Source organism: Ornithorhynchus anatinus, chromosome 8 (genome assembly GCF_004115215.2).
Source record: "Ornithorhynchus anatinus isolate Pmale09 chromosome 8, mOrnAna1.pri.v4, whole genome shotgun sequence".
Taxonomy (NCBI): Eukaryota; Metazoa; Chordata; class Mammalia; order Monotremata; family Ornithorhynchidae; genus Ornithorhynchus; species Ornithorhynchus anatinus.
In genome coordinates this window covers 34,274,810-34,282,409 of record NC_041735.1, presented here as the reverse complement: position 1 = coordinate 34,282,409, position 7,600 = coordinate 34,274,810, and positions in this window count along the sequence as shown.

The following is a 7,600-nucleotide window of genomic DNA, read 5'->3' as shown; positions in this document are numbered from 1 at the left end:
AAGGATGAGCAAGACTACAGGCTGACCACCAGCCCTGCAGGCGTCGGGCTTCAGTGGAATTCAGAATTGGTGTGGGCCCTTCAAGAACTCAAGGCACCCCAGAAGGTCAGGTAAGATGTCAATCCAGGATGTAATGGGACTGCGAAAGGGGGGCCGACAGTGGTCATCGGGTGCCCCGTGGGGGGCGTTTACTCCCTTAGTAGAGGAGGTTTGCTTTCCAGGGAATTAGGTCAGCAAGGACAAAAAGAGGTCATTCTATTTCAAGCATTAATGGAAGATATAAGGGTCCTCTTGGAGGACAAGGAGGCCATGCGCATGAACCTAGTTCTCCCCCGTCTTCCTGACCGCTCATTCTCAGTCTCTTTCATGGGCTTCTCCTCTCCTTCCCACCCCTTGATTGTGGGTTTCCCTCAGCGTTCAGTTCTGGGTCCCCTTCTATCCTCCTTCTCCACCCATTCCCTTGGAGAACTCATTTGCTCCCATGGCTTCAACTACCAACTCAATGCTGATGATACTCAAATCTACATCTCCGGCCACCATCTCTCTCCCTCTCCAGTCACACGTCTCTACCAGCCTTCAAGATATCTCTACTTGGATATCCTCACCCTCAACAAGCCCAAAGCAGACCAGCTCATCTTCCCACCTAAACCCTGTCCTTCTGACGTTCCTATCACCATAGACAGCACCACCTCCATTCCTGTCTCACAAGCCCGTAACCTGGGCCTTACCTTGACTCCTCCCTCTCATTTAACCCACATATTCAATCCACCACAATGTTCTGTCAGTTCCACCTTCACGACACCGCTTAAATCTGCCCTTTCCTCTCCAGCCAAACTGCTACCATGTTAATGCAACCACTTATCCTATCCTGCCTTGATTACTGCATCAGTCTCTTTGCTGACATCCCAGACTCTTGTCTCCTCTCCCCTCTCCAGTCCATACTTCACTCTACTGACCAGATCATTTTTCTACAAAAACGTTCAGGACGTTTCCCTACTCCTCCTCACCAAGCAGAAACTCCTCACCATTGCCTATGAAGCACTTAGTCATTTTGCTCCCTCCTACTGCTCTTTGCTATCCTGCTAGTACAACACAGCCCACACACTTCAGTCCTCTAATGCTAACTTTCTCATTGTACTGCAGTCTCGTCTATCTTGCCACAGACCTCTTCCTCACATCCTTTCTCTGACCTGGAACCCCCTCCATCCTGAAATCCAACAGACAATTACTCTTCCCCCCTTCAATGCCTTGTTGAAGGCACATCTCTTCCAAGAGGCCTTCCCTGGCTAAGTCCTCCTTTCCTCTTCTTCCTCTCCCTTCTCCATGCCCTGAATTGCTTCCTTCATACATCTGCCCCCCAAGCGCCACAAGACTCAAGTAAGTATATGTAATGTATTTATTTATATTGATGTCTGTCTCTGGCTCTTGACTCTAAGCTCACTGTGGGCAGGGAATGTTTCTGGCATAGTGTTCAATTGTTCTCTCCCAAGTGCTTAGTATAGTGTTCTGAACACAGTAAATGATCAGTAAATATAACTGACATCACAGCATTAATGGAAGAGGATAGACCCTCCAGGAGGTTAAGGAGACCAATCAGGCATTCATGAGTCAGTTGACCACGGCCATGAAGCTGAGGTCACCACAGTTACAGGAAAAGACAAAGGAGAGAACGGGCAATTGAAAGGCACAGCGAAGAGGTTCTGAGGCCTCTACGAGACCTCAGCTTAAGTGGGGGGATGAACTCCTGGAGCCTGTCCTGTGGCATCCTCAGAAAAATAGGGGACATTGTACCCAGAGCCGCTGAGGGCACAGAACGATCCCATGCCTGTGAACAGTATGGTGATTTCCCCAACCTAGGGAGGGGCCATAAGGATAGAAGCAATGTGGCCAAGTGGAAGAAGTGCAGGCTTGGGAGACTGAGGACCTGAGTTCTAGTCCAGTAGTCCAAGCACCACCACTTGTTGGCTGTGTGACCCTTGGAAAGCCACTTCAATTTTCTTTGCCTCAGTTATGTCATGTTTAAAATGGAGTTTGAGACCGTGAGGCCCACGTGGGACTTGGACTGTGTCCCACCTGATTACCACGCTGAGAAGCAGCGTGGCGCAGTGGAAAGAGCACGGGCTTTGGAGTCAGGGCTCATGAGTTCGAATCCCAGCTCTGCCACTTGTCAGCTGTGTGACTGTGGGCAAGTCACTTAACTTCTCTGTGCCTCAGTTCCCTCATCTGTAAAATGGGGATTAAGACTGTGAGCCCCACGTGGGACAACCTGATTCCCCTGTGTCTACCCCAGCGCTTAGAACAGTGCTCTGCACATAGTAAGCGCTTAACAAATACCAACATTATTATTATTACCTTGCACCTATTCCACTCATTCATTCAATAGTATTTATTGAGCACTTACTATGTGCAGAGCACTGTACTAAGCGTTTGGAATGTACAAATCAGTTACAGATAGAGACAGTCCCTGCCCTTTGACGGGCTTACAGTCTAATCGGGGGAGACAGAAGGACAAGAACAATGTCAATAAATAGAGTCAAAGGGAAGAACATCTCATTAAAACAATAGCAATTAAATAGAATCAAGGTGATGTACATCTGATTAACAAAATAAATAGGGTAATGAAGATATATACAGTTGAGCGGATGAGTACAGTGCTGAGGGGATGGGATGGGACGGGAGAGGGGGAGGAGCAGAGGGAAAGGGGAGAGAAGAGAGTTAGCTGGGGAGAGGTGAAGGGGGGTAGAGGGAGCAGAGGGAAAACCGGAGCTCAGTCTGGGAAGGTCTCTTGGAGGAGGTGAGCTCTAAGTAGGGTTTTGAAGAGGGGAAGAGAATTAGTTTGGCGGAGGTGAGGAGGGAAGGCATTCCAGGACCGTGGGAGGACGTGGCCCAGGGGTCGACTGCGGGATAGGCGAGAATGGGGGACAGTGAGGAGGTGAGCGGCAGAGGAGCGGAGTGTACGGGGTGGGCAGTAGAAAGAGAGAAGAGAGGAGAGGTGGGAAGGGGCAAGGAGATGGACAGCTTTGAAGCCTAGAGTGAGTAGTTTTTGTTTTGTGCGGAGGTTGATAGGCAACCACTGGAGGTTTTTAAGACGGGGAGTGTCATGCCCAGAGCGCTTCTGCAGGAAGATGAGCCGGGCAGCGGAGTGAAGAATAAACTGGAGTGGGGAGAGAGAGGAGGAAGGGAGATCAGAGAGTAGGCTGACACAGTAATCTAGCCGGGATATTACGACAGCCTGTAGCAGTAAGATAGCCGTTTGGGTAGAGAGGAAAGGGTGGATCTTGGCGAAATTATAAAGGTGAGACCGGCAGGTTTTGGTAACGGATCGGATGTGTGGGGTGAACGAGAGAGCCGAGTCAAAGATGACACCGACGTTGCGGGGCCTGAGAGATGGGAAGGATGGTCCTACCATCCACGGTGATAGCGAAGTCAGGGAGAGGACGGGGCTTGGGAGGGAAGATGAGGAGCTCAGTTTTGGAGATGTTGAGTTTTAGGTGGCGGGCAGACATCCAGGTAGAGATGTCTTGGAGGCAGGAGAGAGTGTGAGAGAGGAGGCAGATGAAAAGGTTATGGTCTGAGAGAGAGATTTCGGAGGTGGTGAGGGAGGAGATAGTGCAGCGGTAGGAGATGATGAGATGGAGGGTGTGACCGAGTCGGTGAGTGGGCGAGGTATGGTGGAGCAGGAGGTTGGCAGAGTCAAGGAGCGATAGCAGGCGGGCGGCATACGAGTCACCGGGTACATCCATGTGGATATTGAAGTCTCCGAGGATCAGAGTGGGCAGAGAGAAGAAGAGAAGGAAGTTGAGAAAGGTGGTTGAAGAAGTCGGTGGTGGGACCAGGTGGGCGGTAGATGACGGCTACAAGTATATGGAGGGGGTGGTAGAGGCGAATGATATGGGCTTCAAAGGAGGGGAAGGAGAGGAATGGGGGAGGAGGGATAGTGTGGAAGCGGCAAGGGGGTAAGCGGCAAGGAAGCCGACGCCTCTTCGCTTTCCGGTGAGTCTGGGGGAGTAGGAGAAGGAGAGGCCTCCGCTGGAGAGAGCAGCGGAGGCGACTGTGTCTCCAGAAGTATGCCAGGTTTCCTTAAGGGCGAGGAGGAGGAGAGAGCGGGAAAGGAAAAGGTCATGGATGAAAGGTAGTTTACCTTAATGGAGCGGGGGTTCCAGAGGCCGCACTTGAAAGTAGCTGTGGGTGCAAGGTGGGGAGAGGGGGAAGAACGGGGGGAGGGGAGGGTTTGGATGGGATCGAGCTGGCGGGGCCCTGGACGGGGAACGGGGGAGGAGGGGTGGCGGTGGGACAGGAGGACTGATATGGGGCGTGGGTGGGGAAGAGGGAAGGGGAGAGGGTGGGAGGAGGGGTTTGGTGGGGAGGAGCGTAGTGGAGGGGGAAGAGGGGTGGTGCTGTTTAAGTGGGGTTCTAGGGTGGGGGAGAGGAGGTGGGGAGGAGGCAGAGGAGAGAGCGGGAAAGAGCTGGGCGGGACAGCGGAAGGGGAAGGAGAGGATTGGGAGGGGCAGATCGGGGGCGTGGAAGGACATGGTGAGGCCAGGGAGGTAGGTGATAGCACTGAGAACAATTAACGATAACATGCGAAAGTGGTAGTATAGTAACATGATACAGTAAAATATTATTAATAAGCGGGTGATGACCAGGGTCGGGGGTTGACTTGACTAAGGGTCGACCTGATCAAAATCAATGTCAAAAGGGTAGCGGCAAGGAGAGTCCTGGGGCTCATGGTCCAAATGTCTCTGAGGCGGCGGCGGGAGCCCTGAGGATGTCCGATGTGAGTTGTGGGCGTAGATGGCGGCTAAAATAAGGTAACACGGTGAGAACAAGGCCATTGTTGGCCCGGGCGGGGGAAATCAATCACCTCACGGGGGAAGAGGGAGTGAGGGCTTCCCAAAATGACCGCTTCGGGCAGAGTAAGGGGAGGGCGGTTGGGTAGTACAATGTCCCAAGGCCCGGGGTGGGAGGAGCAGGGGAGCACAATGTCCCCAGGGCCGAGCGGAGGAGCACAGTGGGAGCTGATGGCTGGGGGGTCTGCGGGGGTGGCGGGGGGGAGATCCTTAGTGGCGGAGTCCATGAGCCGGGGTGCAAAGGTACGGGTTGCAGGGCTGAATATAAACCCAGGGGCAGGTCATCGAGGACTAATAGCGCGGCTCCAAGGAAGCGGAGGTCTCGAGTCGACATGGCAGCGATGACTGGAGGAGAAAGGTTCAGCCCCACACCCAGCCCCCAAACACTTACTGTCCATATCCATAATTTATATTAACGTCCACCTCCCCCTAGACTGTAAACTTGTTTCTGTCAACACCATTATATTGTTCTCTCTCAAGCACATAATACAGTGCTCTGGACACAATAAACGCTCAATAGATATGATTGATTTTATCTACGATAGGATTTAGAATGGTGTCTGCTACATAGTAAGCACTTACAACCACGGTGTTTTTTTTTAAAAAGCAGAAAATTATGGCCCAGGATAAGGGAGGGGGTCAGGAGATCAGTGGTCTCTGTGGGGGAACAGAGCAGATTTTCGGGGAGGGGGTGTGTGGGATTCAGTCAGTCAGTCGCATTTATTGAGCGCTTACTGTGTGCAGAGCGCTGTTCTAAGGGCTCGGAGAGTACAATATGTCAATCCAACAGACATGTTCCCTGCCCACCAAGAGCTTACCTTCTAGAGGTGGAGCCAAACATTAATATGAATAAGTAAATTAGAGATACGGACATAGGAGGGAAGAAAGGCGGGTGAGGAGGTTGGAGTCGGAGAGTGGGATGTCGGCGCTGGACAGGCCTGAGATTGTTCAAGGACCAGATCGAGCGTGGGGGAGGTGGTGAGGACCGAGAGGATGACAGCGTCGAGGAGCGCGAGGAAGAGGGCGGTGTGAAGGTCATCGGGAATGTCCACCTGGATGCTGGGGTCCCCGAGGACCAACGCAGGGGGAGGGAAGGGGAGAAGGAAGGCGAGAAACGTGTCACGACAGCTTGTAGACTGTCAGGCAGGTGCGGGCAGGGATTGTCTCTCTTTATTGCTGAATTGTACCTTCCAAGAGCAGCGCACACAGTGAGAGATCAATAGATTCGATCGAAGAAATGAAAGAAAATCGGATGTGGGGGTTGGAGAGCGTCCTGGGGGTTGGAGAGTGATGAAAGTTCAAGTAGCGGTTAAAGTCGGATGACATGAACTGCAAAGGAAGAGAAGGAGGGAGGTGGGAGGGGTAAAAACAGCATGGAGGTGGGTGGGCAAGAACCGAGCCACAGGTCCTCCTTTCTCAATGGGTCTTGGGGGTTGGGAGAAGGTGAGACCCCTCTGGAGAGTGCGTGGCGGGGATCGGGGGAAGATCGGGGTTGGATGGGAGGGGAGTGGGATAACAAATAGATGGATAATCATGTTGATATTTGTTAAGCGCTTACTACGTGCACTGTTCTAAGCGCTGGGGTAGATACAAGGTAATCAGGTTGTCCCGCGTGGGGCTCACACTCTTCATCCCCATTTGGGTGATGGGGTCACTGAGGCACAGAGAAGTTAAGCGGCTTGCCCAAGGTCACACAGCAGACGAGTGGCGGAGCGGGGATTAGAAACCACGGCCTCTGACTCCCAAGGCCAGGCTCTTGCCGCTAGGCCACGCTGCTTCCCACGCGTGTGGGAGCAGATGGGCTCCTCGAGAGAGTGAATATAAAATATCAAGCGTGCAAGAAAGTCTCACTTGGGCCACTTACGCTGCCTCATAGAGAAACCCAGAGTGAGGGGCTGGTCCTCACCCCCATAAAACCTCCGGATGCACTGCTTGCCGGTGGATGGGGGCTTGGGCAGGGGATGGGAGTGGGGACCTGGTCTTCTCCCCCACAAAGCCCCCTGACACACTGCCTGGCAGGGGAAGGGAATAGGGGGTCCGGGCTTCTCCCCCGCAAACCCTTCAAGGGCTCCTTCCCCTCTGCCTTCAAACACGCCCACGTCTCCCCCATCCTAAAAAAACCCACTCTTGACCCCACTTCCCCCTCCAGTTATCGTCCTATCTCCCTACTACCCTTCCTTTCCAAAATCTTAGAACGAGTCGTCTACAATCGATGCCTAGAATTCCTTAACTCCCATTCTCTCCTAGACCCCCTCCAATCTGGCTTCCGTCCCCTCCACTCTACCGAGACTGCTCTCTCTAAGGTCACCCATGACCTCCTTCTTGCCAAATCCAATGGCTCCTACTCCATTCTGATCCTCCTTGACCTCTCTGCTGCCTTTGACACTGTCGACCATCCCCTCCTCCTCCATACCTTATCTCACCTTGGCTTCACGGACTCTGTCCTCTCCTGGTTCTCCTCTTACCTCTCTGGCCGATCATTCTCGGTCTCCTACGCTGGAACCTCCTCCCCCTCCCATCCTTTAACTGTTGGAGTTCCTCAAGGGTCAGTTCTTGGCCCTCTTCTGTTCTCCATTTACACTCACTCCCTCGGTGAACTCATCCGCTCTCACGGCTTTGACTACCATCTCTACGCAGATGACACGCAGATCTACATCTCCGCCCCTGTCCTCTCCCCCTCCCTTCAGGCTCGCATCTCCTCCTGCCTCCGGGACGTCTCCACCTGGATGTCGGCCCGCCACCTAAAACTC